This window comes from Podarcis filfolensis (assembly GCF_964270895.1).
Source record: "Podarcis filfolensis genome assembly, chromosome: 9".
NCBI classification, from domain to species: domain Eukaryota; kingdom Metazoa; phylum Chordata; class Lepidosauria; order Squamata; family Lacertidae; genus Podarcis; species Podarcis filfolensis.
Window position 1 is genome coordinate 2,202,086 of NC_139610.1, and position 15,229 is coordinate 2,217,314.

General features: G+C 39.9%; 1 protein-coding gene across 9 annotated transcripts in view; it reads left to right on the forward strand.

The window, feature by feature from the left end:
- Window positions 1-15,229, forward strand: part of NRG4 (neuregulin 4) — a 72,345-nt gene that overhangs the window by 36,428 nt on the left and 20,688 nt on the right. For 4 of the 9 annotated variants that reach the window (XM_083630876.1, XM_083630878.1, XM_083630880.1 and 1 more), the window contains 3 exons: window positions 5,591-5,725; window positions 12,148-12,213; window positions 14,165-14,226. The exons of 1 other annotated variant lie outside the window; for it this stretch is intronic. The gene's annotated coding sequence lies outside the window, so the exon portion shown is untranslated. Of the gene's footprint in view, window positions 1-133; window positions 1,826-5,590; window positions 5,726-10,817; window positions 11,158-12,147; window positions 12,214-13,898; window positions 13,995-14,164; window positions 14,227-15,229 lie in introns of those variants that run through there. 4 more of the 9 variants (XM_083630879.1, XM_083630882.1, XM_083630881.1 and 1 more) reach the window with 4 other exon arrangements.

Consider the following 15,229-nt stretch of genomic DNA (forward strand, 5'->3'; position numbering starts at 1 on the left):
CGCTTGGCTTGCCAGCAGTACATGTGAAAAGGATCTAGGGGTCTTAGTAGACCAAAGGTTTGCCATGAGTCAACAGTATGATGCAGCAGCATAAAAAACTCTTATTCTAGTCAGCAACAACAGCATCAATTTGTTGTTGGTATCCGTCTGTCTCGAGAACCAATGGTGAAGTTAAACCACTGGAGAATAACAGCAGCCGCTTTGACTGCAGAGACCTGTAAATTGTAACTGCTGCCTTCCACATTGTTTCTTCTGTGTTAGCAGCACAAGCCTGGGTAATGTGTATGGAGGTCCTGGACTGCCCAGACAAGAAGATCCCCTGCCCCCCAATGCGGCCTGGCTGATGTGGTCCAAAAGAAAGCAGAGCAATACATTTGGCACCAGCTTGGCTGCGGGAGTTGCCAGAATGAGGTGTACAAGGTGCTATCCAACCATCTTAGGGATTGCACTCTGCATTTATGTAGGGTTTGCTCCTTAGGCTTTTCTTCTCCTGAAGATAATAATAATTTATTATTTGTACCCCGCCCATCTGGCTGGGTTTCCCCAGCCACTCTGGGCGGCTTCCACAAAGACCAAAAATACACTAAGATGTCACACATTAAAAACTTCCTTGAACAGGGCTGCCTTAAGATGTCTTCTGAATGTCAGGTAGTTGTTGTTCTCTTTGACATCTGATGGGAGGGCATTCCACAGGGCGGGTGCCACTACCGAGAAGGCCCTCTGCCTGGTTCCCTGTAGCTTTGCTTCTCGCAATGAGGGAACCACCACAAGGCCCTCAGCGCTGGACCTCAGCGTCCAGGCAGAACAATGGGGGTGGAGACGCTCCTTCAGGTATACTGGGCCGAGGCCATTTAGGGCTTTAAAGGTCAACACCAACACTTTGAATTGTGCTTGGAAATGTACTGGGAGCCAATGTAGGTCTTTCAAGACCGGTGTTATGCGGTCTCGGCGGCCGCCCCCAGTCACCAGTCTAGCTGCCGCATTCTGGATTAATTGTAGTTTCTGGGTATGGAAGGAATAGTCCCGCTCTATTCTGCCTTGGTTAGACCACAGCAGGAGTACTGTGTCTGCTTCTGGGCACCTCAGTGTAAGAAGGATATTGACTAGCTGGAATGTGTGCAGAGCAGGGCAACCAAGATGAAAAGGGTCCGGAAACCAAGCCTTTTGAGGAGCTGGGTATGTTTAGCCTGGAAAAGAGGAGATACATCTTAAAATACCTAAATGGCTGTCACATGGAGGATTGAGCAAGCTTTTTTCTCCTGCTCTGGAAGCTAGGACTTCAACCAATGGATTCAAGTTACAAGAAAGGAGATTCCAACTAAACTTCAGGAAGAACTTTCTGACAGTAAGGACTGTTCGACATTCAGGAGGTGGTGGACTCTCCTTTCTTGGAGATTTTTCAGCAGATGTTAGGTTATCTGTCATGGAGACTTTAGCTGAGATTCCTGCATTGCAGGGGATTGGACTACATGACCCTCGCGGTCCTTTCCAACTCTAGAATTCCATGATTCTAACAAAGCAATGTCTGTTGTTTTGTGCAACTTAAATGCATGTTTTAGAGTCTGGCTAGCATATTATTAATTGACATAGGGCATATTGGCACACCATGGGGAATGGCAGAAGCTTTAAAAGAGCTGCATTTTAAAATGCTAAAATGTTGCCTGTTTGTTCATATATGCACACTGGACAGATTGCATAACCATGCAGAGAGAACAGCTGCAAGATTAGATGGTACAGCTTAGAGATTACGTTGATTCAGCAGATTGCCTTGTGGCTGTCTGAGAAAGATTACACCATTGGAGTAAAGAATACCCATTTACACAGGGTAAGCTCCAAACTAAGTAGAAAAAACTAACTCAATACAAAATTACATTAAAAAGAGGGGTGGGGATAAATTGTCACAATCTCATAAAATTTGATATATATATATTTCTGAGTACCACATCAATCTCAGATTTCTAAACTGTTTTTGCTTTGTGTGTATTGCCTATGATTAGAAGTAGTTTTTGAATAAGTTAATTCAGTTATATGTTGTTCCATAATCAAAACTTTACAAGTATATAGTAGGGAATGGAAGGAGCACTGGGTTGACTGAATACAGTGGTACCTCAGGTTACATACGCTTCAGGTTACAGACTCCGCTAACCCAGAATATTACCTCGGGTTAAGAACTTTGCTTCAGGGTGGGAACAGAAATCGTGCGGCAGCGGGAGCCCCCATCAGCTAAAGTGGTGCTTTAGGTTAAGAACAGCTTCAGGTTAAGAACAGACCTCCAGAACAAATTAAGTACTTAACCTGAGGTACCACTGTAATGTGATGAAGGAATGTGCTAAACTGGTGCTTGGCTGTAGTTATGAACTGGATGAAAGCAAAAAAACAAACAAAAAACCCTAACGCTCAGTCCAGATGTGACTAGGCATTTTAAAATGGTGGTTACTCAATCTGGATTAGGAGGGATGCAACTTTATATGGTCATACTTTTCCTGAAGGATCAGGTGTGCTACCTCTGGGTACGTTACTGCCAGTCAATGGAGGCACAAGTTAGCTCTCGGGCACAGGGTGCCTTCCATCAGCTTCAGCTAATGGCACAACTGCAACTCTTATCTGGGTGAGGATAAGCAGTTTTAGTTGTCTATGTTCTGGTAACCCGTAGTTAGATAACTGCAATGTGATACTTGGAACTGCCTCTGAAGAAGCAGCCTGTTTGGAACCAGGATGTATTAGCCTATAATACTAATTCTGGTCTCACTGTATTGGTTGCCAGTTGTTTTCCAAGTCCAGTTCACAGTGCAGGTTTTGACCTATAAAACACAATTTTTTATACAGCTCAGGACCCCAATTATAGGCTTTCCCAGTCCAAACCTTCCTGGACCTTTTAATCATCATCTGGCTTTACTCAGCCTCTGAAAAAGGTGCCGCCTCTGAAAAAGGTGTCATGGGTTGCAGTGAGAGAACAGGCTTTTTCAGTTGCTGTCCCTCAGCTGTGGAATGCCTTTTCCAATGATGTTTGCCTGGCATGAGCTTTGTCCATTTTTAAGCACCATGCAAAGGTGTTATTGTTCTCCTAGACATTTGAATCTCAGTGTGGTTTCATTTTTGTCCTGTTTTTTTGTGTCCATCTTTTAATTGGGTGGAAAATGATATTTTCCTTGTTACTGAATGTTGGTTGATACTGTGTATGATTTTACTGTTTTACTGTTGTTGTTTTTGGTATCTCTGTATTTTAAACTTATAAATTGCTTTGAGACCTTAATAATGATAATGATGGAGATTGGAGAGTTTTGTTGGTGAGGTGAAAGTGCAAGAACTCTGGTCTATGGCTCTTTAATATGAACAAATATCACTATCTTCATCATAGATTTAGGAGCAATGACTATCCTTGCTATATTTAATGTGCATGGGACATTAAAAAAATAGTATATATATAATGCTTCTAGAACATCTTTAGGGAGTTCCCTAGGTACTGAACATGTGATTTTCTACATCTGTCAACTAATTTACAGATTACAGTATGAAATCAGGCATTCAGAAATAATGGGACAGCTGTTCTCAGTTGCACTCATGCATCCCTACTGAATGCAGCTGGTTTTCAGGAGGGAAATTAGCCTGTTAATGTGTTTAGGGTACAGGAGTATCCAGGATGCTCATCATCTGCTGTCAACCTTAGTAATGACCAATATACACAGTTCAACATTAATTTGTGTTTTGTTCAACGTTAATTTGTGTTATATTCTGATGAAAAGGAACTTGTGCTTATTTTGTATATTTTAGTATTTTTCTTATCTAAAGTACAGCTAAGTTCTACTATTTTTCTTACTCTGCAGCCCAACAAACTGTTTGAGCATAATTCTGTTTAATTCCATGCTTCCTGGCAGACAAGGCACTGCAAGAATTTAATTCTGGTCAATGAGCCACAATAGCTGCTAGAGGGCCATGGAAATTCCAGATTTGTTCTGAATCTATTAAATATCTAGGTATATTAATACCAAAAGATATAACACAGTCACAGAAAAGATATAACACAGTCACAGTTAATATAAAGTAATTAACAAGAGTTTTCTTCAGATATTGATAGTTGGGAGTCATTGAACCTTACCCTTTGGGGAAGGGTGAATGCTCTCAAAATGAATATTATTCCGAGATTCATTTATATCCTGAAAGGAATTTCAGTTTTTATATCTGGATCATATTTCCAAAGATAAACACCCTCATTAGGAAATGCCTTTGGGGCTGAACAACACCAAGGATATTCTTGCAGCGAATGCAGCTAGAAATTAAAGAAGGTGGTTTCAGAATTCTGAATTTAGAATTAGATAATTATGCTTATATACTGTTAATGTAGTAAATTAAATATTGGAAAGCTACTGCTGGCCTCAATTTTCCAGCGTGAGCAACCCTGGAATATATGCATAAGTACCTTTGGTTGCTTGGACAATACTCAGAAAAAATATTTGAAATCCCAGGTGACTGGAAACAACTACATTAGAAGGATATAGAATAATAAAAACAAATTTGATCCATTTTCACATCCTAAACTTACTTTCTAAGGAAACCCTACTCTAAAAATTGCAAAAAAGATGGTATGGAAAAATCAGATGGAAGCAGGTGACTGATAGATAAGGAAGGAAATATCAGATGCGGCCCAATGGCAATATCTTCAATTACAACATCACCTAAGAAGTGTGTTTGGGCTGGCAGCCCTCTCAGCTTCTGAGACACCTGAGATATTAGAACAATGGGATAACTCACTGAAGACAAGCTAAGGATTGAAGGACTAGCTAAGATAGCTCTGTATTGGAGATGTGGCAAGGACAATGCCCCCCTGAAACATATGTTTGTACAGTGTTCTATACGCACCAAGTTTTGGGAGAAAGTGCTGGACTGTGCAGAAAAAAGTTCAATCTTTCAGCGGAGAATATTCTTTTGAACTATATACCTATTGAACTATATACCTCTTTTGAGCTATATACCTAACAATGGGACATGAAAATGGATTCTACATGCCCTAATAGTGACCAAGAGTCTGATACTGCTGAATAGCTATGATCAACATTAATTCATGGACCAACAGTATGACAACACATGCAATTTATGAACAGACTACTTAACAGATGTAGACTTTGTAAATATGACAACATTCGGAATGAGTTTAAACAGAATGTATTACACTATTAGCCAATGTATCTATTAGGATAATAACACTATATCAATTTATATAAGAATTTATGGGAGTAGATTACATTTCAATTTTGTATATTTCCCCCCCTTTCTTATGCACGTTTTAGTTTTTCTCCCTCACTTCCCCCTTTTTTCTTTGTATCACTTTATTTCTTTATAGTTGAAATTATTTCAATAAAAGAATATGTTTTAAATGTCTATCTCAAAGAGACAATTTAGCTCTTATTCAGCCTTATGTCATAATACATTTGTTTGGTTTTGGTGCAGTAACTAACAGAACCTCCTAGACTACTGGTGTACATGTGTGGGTATCAGATGTTCTTTTTGGCAGCAAAACAAGCTAATGCTACTGTAGGCTGCATGAACAGTGTCCAAATCAAGGGAAGTAATAGTGCACTCTATTCTGTCTTAGCCTGACCACACCTGGAATACCGTGTCCAATTCTGGGAAGCACAATTAAAGAAGGATGTTGACAAACTGGAATATGTGCAGAGTAAGGCAACCAAGATGATCAAGGGACTGGAAACCAAGCAATATGAGGATCTGGGTATGTAGCATGGAAAAGAGGAGATTGAGAGGAGATATAATAGCCATCTTCAAATATATTAAGGGCTGTCACATGTAGGATAGAGCAAACTTTCCCCCCACTGCTCTGGAGGGTAGGACTTGAACCCATGGCTTCAAGTTTACAAGAAAGGAGATTCCGACTAAACAGCAGAAAGAACTTTCTGACGGTAAAAGCTATTTGACAGTGGAATTATCTCCCTCATGGGGTAGTGGGCTCTCCTTCATCGGAGGTTTTTAAGCAGAGGGTGGAAGGCCACCTGTCATGGATACTCTGTCTGAGATATCTGCATTGCAGGGGGTTACACTAGTCAAATACACCCCTTTGTCTTGTGCTTCATCCTACTTTAGGGTGGGTAGGCATTGGGATTGAGATGGTTATCTGTCTGACACTTTGAGGGCAGAATATCACCAGTCATGACTCCTTGGGAAGGCCCTGCAGACCTGACTGTACATCTTGGGGATTATGGCCGGCTCTCTCACCCCTCCCCTTATACCTCACTTCCCTGGGTCCTAAATGCCATTGGAACTGAGAAGATTGATACAATGATGTGATTTCTTATGAATTTCTAAAGTTTTCCCATTGATCCTGTACATAGATACATTTATCAATGAATTGCTACATTTTGTAATGTGCAGTGGAGGCTCTTCATCTTTGCCTCATAGTGTGGAGAGACAAGGCTCAGAGTGTGGGCGAGGTCTCTCACCCCCCTTCCAATTTCCCTGTAACAAATGCAAACTTGTTTGATTTGGCTATTGCATTTAACCCTGAAATGCAGCTCAGACTGACTGAGCCATGAATCAAGAAGTCTGCTGCTTAAGTCTTTGCTTTGAATTCACTATATGGCATTTGGTAAGTCACTCTTTCGCAGCCTCAGTCCCCCCATCGACAGTATTTATTTGGCCCTGCAGTTTCAGAAAACTTCTTTCCTAGCCCAACCTGGAGATGCAGGGGATTTAAAATGGAACCTTTTGCAAGCAATGGATGTCCCCTGCCACGAGCTATAGCCCTACCCATTTTGTCAAGGGAAAGATTTTCTTCAGGCATCGCCTCCAGGCTCATAACAAAATTGTCCCAACTTTCATTTAAGGTTGGCGGTATGACGTACACCTTTGCAATGTCTCGTTCCTGCAGCTCCACAAATGTTTTCTTTATAGCTAGCAGGTGGTATTTGCTGCTGTTGTAGCCTTAACATAAATGTCTCTCAATGCTTGCTGGCTCTGCTTAGCTTCAGCAATGCCCTCACGTTGACGAGTTAGCTGTCCTCCAAACCCAGGATGATAGTGGCATGAGCTCGCTCATCCTTCTGTAGACACGCAGCATTGGGGTTGTCTGGAGTCTGTTCACTTATCAGAGGCCATAAATCCTCCCGATGCAGAAACAGCTCCATCTGGACACTCTAGGTCAAATATTTGGTTAACCACTCTTAAGAGCGTTTCTGAAGCAATGTGGTTCAGGGGGAGGAGCATATAGGGATATATACAATATTAGCCATTCTCAGAGCAGGCCCACTGAAATTAATGGACATGACATGGGTCCATTAATTTCAGTGGGTCTGCTCTGAGTAAAACTTAGCTGAATACAATCTATTGACTTGCAGAGATTTGGAATGCTTATTTATTATACTTTATAGTTTGTGAGGGACTGATATATTAAAGTTGGTAAGAGAATAGTACCATGTACAGAAATTACTACCACCTCTGGTAGTAACACCTGCAAGGAGTGTTGACAGCCAGTACTAGAATGCTATATTAATGCAACTATTACAATGCTTGAGTTCAATTACTGTTTTACAGTGTTGTAAAGGGCAAAACCAGCACTACCATTCTCTTACCAATGGGACTTCCAAGTGTTAGAGCTACAAGTGTTCTTTGTACAGAAGCCAGTGCCTCAAGAGTTAAAAAGGAACAGAGCTGGTTATTAAATTGTGTAGTTTTTACTCTAGTCTATTATCTCCAGGTTTTACAGCTGTCATTTCTACTCTTTGAATACTCGTTTTGAGAAGTGATAACAATCCGTTGACAAAGAAAAATGGCTTACGTGTGGTAGAGAACTATCTATAGGAGGAAGGCATCTTCTCTCACTCTAGTAAAACCTGACTGTAATCAGTTAATGTAATCTTCTTGTAACAATACACTTCCCTGCATGCACCAGAGAGGCCTCAGGGATGGTTTTCTGTGTAGGTATGGTTACTAGACTAGCATCCATGGAAAACAAAACTGCAAAAATAAATAAATAAATAAAGTGGATACAATAAAAACATGAAGCAACTAGCTTATACAATCTAAAGTTTTTATCACTGTAATTCATAACACATCAGTGGTGACTATGGCATCCAGTGGATCGTAGCTGAAAGTGAATGTTAACAGAAACAGGTTGCATTGATAATTGTCCTAGAGAGAGCTTTGCATCAGCAGCGTTACACATTTGGTGGGGTGAAAAGATAATTGGCAATGATCAACAAAGCAAAATGATCCTCACACAGAGTGATCCTTGCACAGGTGTATTGCCCATAATAGACAAGGTAGAGTCAGTGTGTTCTGCACAGCAAGTAACTTCCAGCAACTAAATGGAATGAACAGTTAAAAGTTACTAGCTGCTAACTACTTGGGGAGCCATTCTAAATCCCCAAAGAACCACAACTTCGGCACTAGAATAAATATATATTCTTGCATCCTTTGTTCCCACAATTAATCTAAGAAGACTGCACCATTTTTTAAAGACTTAATAGTTGGAAACCACCTGATCTCCAGCTATAATAATAATAATAATAATAATAATAATAATAATAATAATAATAATTTATTTATTTATACCCCGCCCATCTGGCTGGGTTTCCCCAGCCACTCTGGGTGGCTTCCAACAGAATATTAAAATACAATAATCTATTAAACATTAAAAGTTTCCCTAAACAGGGTTGCCTTCAGATGTCTTCTAAAAGTCTGGTAGTTGTTTTTCTCTTTGACATCTGTTGGGAGGGCGTGCTACAGGGCGGGTGCCACTACCGAGAAGGCCCTCTGCCTGGTTCCCTGTAACTTGGTTTCTCGCAGCGAGGGAACTGCCAGAAGGCCCTCGGCACTGGACCTCATTAGTGGCCAAATATGGTTTGCTCTAAGGGCAGATCAGACAAAATCCTGACAAAGGAGTCTGTCTCTCCCGCTTTGCCTGCAGCTTTGCCTTTAGCACTTCTGTCAGGGCCATATGAAGAATTCTGTTAAACTGGGCTGCAAACACCTTGAAGGCGAGAATTCTTTCTATTTCAAGGTTGGAGTGACGAAACAAAAGATGCACTCCGTAAGATGAGAGCTCTTCCTAAGGGGATAGAAATGTTTACCTTTTTAGTGTCTCTACCCTCATCCCCCCAGTAACATATTGCACAGGTTCTTCTCAGGGATTATTAGCACAGAAGAATAATGCACCTGTTACTCAGTTGATGTGAGGGATCCTCTCATCTTTTAACCACCTCCACCCCAATTTATGAACGACACAGCTACTTCTCATCATGCCATTTATTTGGCAGGCCAACATTCCTCTGGCAGTACAAGTGAAGAACTGAGGCACTGCTTTTGTTAAAGATAGAAATTGAGATGCTTGTTGCATTGTAGTCTCAAAATGGAAGTTGGAAGTATTTATGTTCTAGGAACATTTAGATAACAGAAAAATGTGTAGAGCTACTTCTAGTAGCTTTTGTTTAACATCCACCTTGATGTAGATTTCTTAATAATAATAATAAATGGCATTTTAATTTACATGAAGGTATTGCATTACTATGATAATAGAAATGCATGGGGTATATCTAAGCGGGCATAAGAGCCCATATCAATATAGGTATCTATCTCTAATTAGTCCAGTTTACTAGAAATGCAAGAAAAATATGCCTTTGGTTTCAGAAAACTATTATTTGATGAAATACTGAGTAGTTTGAAAATATTTAAATAAAATGAGAGGTAGAAAATTACCGTAATTCTGATTTCCAAGCTCCATGAACTGTTTGAGGAGACAAATATATATAGAGGTGTAAATTAAAGACATGCCAATAAATACATTATTGTTAAGTTAGGAGTTAAGTTGATAAGTTGTTGTTGCTTTGCTTGATCTGCAAAAATGTAATTCTGGCTTCTTCCTTTCATGTTTCTGTTGCCCTGCCTAAATATCTGCGCTAGTCTAGAAATAAGAGTAGTCCATCTGCACAGAACTGTAGCAACTCGCTGTATCTAGAGTTCTTGTCCTAATGCAAAGATACATAGCTAGCAATCTCTACGTTCAGGGCAAGCACCAAATTATTGTTATCATTATTATTTATTAATATTTATTAAATTTGTATACTGCCCTACACCTGTAAATCTCAGAGCCATTCACAACATAAAATTGCAATATAAAAAACATAGAATGCGTAATAAAAGCAAAAACAAAGACAACCCAATAATGCCCCATTCCACAACGTTTTTGTCTGGCGCCTGTTAACGAAGGCACTAGCTGAACCTCCCTGGGCAGATCAGGAACAGGGAGCCATCACAGAAAAGGCCCATTCTTGTGTTGCCACCCTCCGGACTTCTAATGGAAGAGGCACATGAAGAAGGGCCTCAGAAGTTGATCTCAGGGTTTGGGTAGGTTCAACTGGAGAGTAGTAGTCCTATGTCACCTAAGAAATTGTTTTCCAAGTTTGTGTGTGTGCAGTGGCGGAGTTTCATGCTCTGGCACCAGGGGGCGGAGAGCAGGCGGGGGTGGGGCTGTTGCGTGTCCTGGGGGCGTGGCGTGCCGCCTGCCGGGGGCGTGGTGCCCAGCGCGGGCAGGGGGCAGCCATGATGGCACCCCACTGGGATCGTGCTGCCGGGGGCGCTGTGCTCCCCCCGCACTCCTCGTCTTCTGCCAGTGTGTGTGTCTGTGTGTGAAAGAGAGAAGCGGGGGCAATGTATCAGTTTTGTCATACCTGTACCACCTTCACCTGACTGCTGACAGGAGAAGGCAATCCTAGCAGGGCCGACAGCAAGTGGTGCACACTTTTGTACAGAACTTTATTTGAAGTTGTTGGCTCCCAGGGACTTTTCTTGGGGGGGGGTGCAGGGTGTGTGTGCTTGTGCCATGGAGCAAGAGTCTGCCACAGAATGCCATTCTGGAAACTACTTCCTTGACTATGTCAGTCAGTGTGTCACAGCATTTTTATGACAAGGTTCCTAGTAAAGTGATATCATTTTGCAAACAAAGTGAGTAATCCTGCCATTTCTAGATAGAAAGATAATTTCCTACAACATGTAACAAAATGTTTTTTAGACAATCAGTTGCTGCTAGAGATTCAGTGACGTATACATTTTTTTCACATCAGTTCAGCCTATTTGTAAAACAAAACAGTGATCTAGTTTGTATGAGCCGTTACCATGGCTTCCCATCCAAACTGCATGTGGCTTGAAGGACAGGCAAGAGACCTCCCCCTCACATCTAGCTGACTGTATCTAGAATTCTAGAAATTGATTCAACATAGTATTTGAGAATAAATCTTAGGCAGACAGGAAATATAATTTGTAACTATTTGCAAGATCATTAAAAACAGTGACTCTCTAGGATTTATAGTATTTTATCCCAATGGAGTGTCAGGTCGTATTTAAACCTTCACTTACCAGAGCCCCAGCCGGCAATAAATAAATAAATAAATCCCCCGAACCCCAGACATTTCATTTAAAATGTAAAATTCCCCTCGATGGACATGTTGGCGCTGAAAAGAGATTATGTCTGGGATTTCCCGGACATGTGGCAACCCGTGTGTGTGTGTGTGTGTGTGAATGCTGTTTGAAAGAACATGGAAGTTTACAGAACCTGGCTCCATGGCACAACTAGTGCTTTTTCAGAACTAGAAATGTTTATAAGTAAGTTCTGCTACCTAATAAAGAGCAGGGTAGTTTGTTACCTCAAAATACTCTGGGTTGATCTAACTCAGGCAAACTTGGCCCTCCAGATGTTTTGGGACTACAACCCCCATCATCCCTAGCTAACCGGACCAGTGGTCAGGGATGATGGGCACTGTAGTCCCAAAACATCTGGAGGACCAAGTTTGGCCATGTCTGATCTAACTGAACATGCAGACTGCATACAGACCGTACATTTAAAGCACACCCCCCAAAAAAAAAGTCCTGGGAATTTTGGTTAACCACAGAGCTACAAATCCAACACCCTTAGCAAATTGCAATTTTCAGGATTATTTGGGGGGGGGGTGATAATAAATTCAATATATTCAGTACTCATGACAACCAGAGACACGAGAACAATCCTCCCTTATTATGTAAGCAAACTCTTAGAAATGATATTGTTTCTAGGAATTTATTTGCACAATAAGGGTAGTTACATTTGCCATAAAAATTAAGCTTAGAAGCAGAATGCAAATATGAAATTACTTTCTGTTTTTCTTCTAGCTGAACAAAGTTGAAATCACCATCGACATGAGTTCCGAATCTAGTGCACAAAGAATTTTTTTTAATGTACGTTACTATTTTATCATAAGATATTTGCAGATGTATGTTTTCAAAACACAGAAAACTATTACAGTGTGTTCAGTAACGGGTTTAATGATTTAGTAATATTTCTGTCTAATTATATTTAAATGATTATTTCTATATCATTATAGTTAATGCAAATAATATGAAGGTCAAGGAAAACTGCCCAAATGTACATCTTTTTAATAAAAATGCACAAATATTTGGTTTAATACAAATAACTATTAATCATAGTATGCTGGATTTATTTGAATTTAATGTTTTATCATTTGGTTTTACAGTTTTGGTGTAAAGATTATAAGCCATAAGGATTATTTATTTTGTCCCACTGAAATCAATACTAACATTCCAGAGGTTTGGGACTGCACCATTAATATAGCAACTACCCCAAATGAAGAAAACAGAAAAAATTGATTTTCCTGAATACTCTGTGCAAAATGGAATTGGTAGCACATTTGGGGCAGTGTGTCCTCTGCTGGTTTAGGGGTAAATCTCCAACCTGCGTAGTGGAAACGGCTCTTCTGAACCTCTGCATGCAATGGGAGTGCTCCACCACTGAGCTATGTGTGCACTTTTTGGTAAATCAATTTGAATTGAATTAATTTTATAATGAAATGATTTTAGAATGCTGTACTATTTTATTGTTGTGAGCCGCCCTGAGCCCGGCTTCGGCTGGGGAGGGCGGGATATAAATAACTTTTTTTATTATTTATTATTATTATTAAATGCTTAAAACCAGAGCACATAACTGGGATTGAGAAGCATTACCAACATAGAAGAAATTGTATGTCTGCATTCAGACCCTTCCCATGGCTCATCTTCTTCCGCCACCCCTCCCCTGATATTACCTCCCTTTATTAATCCCTGAGAAAAGCTGGAAACGGTACTCTCAAAAATTATGCATTCCTAAAAAAGTTTAAATTATATGCCAGTATGCATTTAAATGCTACAGTTTATGGCCCATTGAGTTAAAATGCAAAAACTCCAATAGTTTGTAATGATTCTGGATTGTGCCCTAAGTAAACATATGTAAATAATTTTATTATCTAACTTCCCACAAACATACGTATATGCATGCCTCAGAATTTGGATATGCTTTCTCTGAAAAATGTGACAAAGAGATAGTAAAGATAGCATCACTGTCACATAAGTAATTCACAGGCAACAGGTTGCCCTAAAGGTGATTATATGGATCTAATCAAAGTACTTTCGGGAATTGGTTTGAAGTATAGGTTCAGGTGCATAGATCTAATCAACCTGGGTGCAGTAGTTGATTTGAAATGTAGGTCATGGAACTGCCTCTAAGCGCTGCAAGGTTAGCCACTGGCATTTTAAAGTAGCTTGGAACTCTCTGTTAAGAATACAGAATACGGTACATTTCAAGTGTTAAACAAAGTAAGCATGTATTAAATTTACGTTTGTAACCAGAGAGTTAGCTTCTTCTGTTTATGTTGCTATTTGGAAGCTGCTTTGAAGTTCAGTCAAATGTCACTGACAGTGCATTTTTGCTTTACGATCAAAGCCCTGTTACAGTGACATGTATGCAATGCTGTGAGAACAAAGGGGCGGTTCTCCTGACCCATACCTGGCCTCTGTGTACACCTTTGTCTGTGCCTCAACCTCACCCACGTTGCACTATGCAGTCATATAAATTGTCAGCTTTGAGCATCAAGTACATAATGCCAGACCTTGCTGCTGAATACACTGCATTTTCTTTAACTTAAATGCATCATTTTGTGCACGCAGTTTGGAATTTTAACACTCAGGTAAGCATTCAGGTCTGCTTTTTTTTTTACTGATGCCTCTTACTGTTTTCAGTTTTATTTCCTTATATACAAAGTTGATAGAACATACAGCTGTAGAAATGAGCCACAGAGAAGAACTGTTAATTAACCAGTGTAATTCAGGCAGCTGTCATTTAATGTTTCTGTTGCAGAATCAGGATACATAAAGAAATTGATTATTCTTTCAAGAATCATCATTGATTTTATTTATACCGTAAGTATAGATCTCTTTAACCTTTTTATGAAACAGTATGCCATTTAGAATGAACAAAATTTATTCAGACGTTTCCTCTTGACAAATATTGGATGATCCTGCATTATCCAGGGCAAATGGAAAAAAGCGTTTCAAGTGACATAGGTGAATGTGTAATATTCCAAGTGCAACCTCTTTCATCCACAAAAGGTCCATGCTCTACTGGTTGATTTAGTATCAGGATTTAGATTACCTACAACAAAAGCAATATAGCACAATTTTACCTTTTTTGTAGATGTTATTGCACAAGTATGAAATGTAAATTTGAAAATAACCATTGTTAGTAACTATGGAAATTAGTAAGTGCAATTTATTATATTTTCCCCAAATTAAACATGTTTAGTTTAGGACAGGGATGGCTATTTCAGCAAGAAATCTCTGAATCTCTCTCACTCACTCTTGCAAGGTTGCAACTCGAAACAGAGTTGAGCTCCTTTAGATGGTTATTTCTCTTCAATTTTGTTTGCTCTGGATAAGGGGTTGTTTAATCCTTTCTTTCCTCCAACCTTGAGTAAAACAGAATCTTCTGTATATTTACTTGAAGCACAGTGGGTATCCATTTCAATTTTTGATCTCCTTTGGAGACTCTGCCGGTTAATAGCCATGTGCACCCATAGTATGGGAATGGTGAATTCACAGCAACTAAAATATAACTCCTAAAGCATTGTCACTCATTCAGCTTTCTCCTGGGATATAGTAATCTGTACATTACATTATGCAATACAGTACTTAGTATTGCTCCTTTCCTTGTAAACACAGTGGGAATGCAGTTAGTTGTCAAGCACTGAAGTCAGATTACACAAAGTGCCATTTCCTATTGTTCACACACTGCCTGGGTAATTGGTAGGAGGAAACTTGCCTGGTACATGTGAGACCTTGACACTGATTATTACTATTGCAAGTGTGTCTGTGAAGGTCTTCTAGGGGTAGGGGAAACTCCATGACCAGTTGACTGAGGGCCATT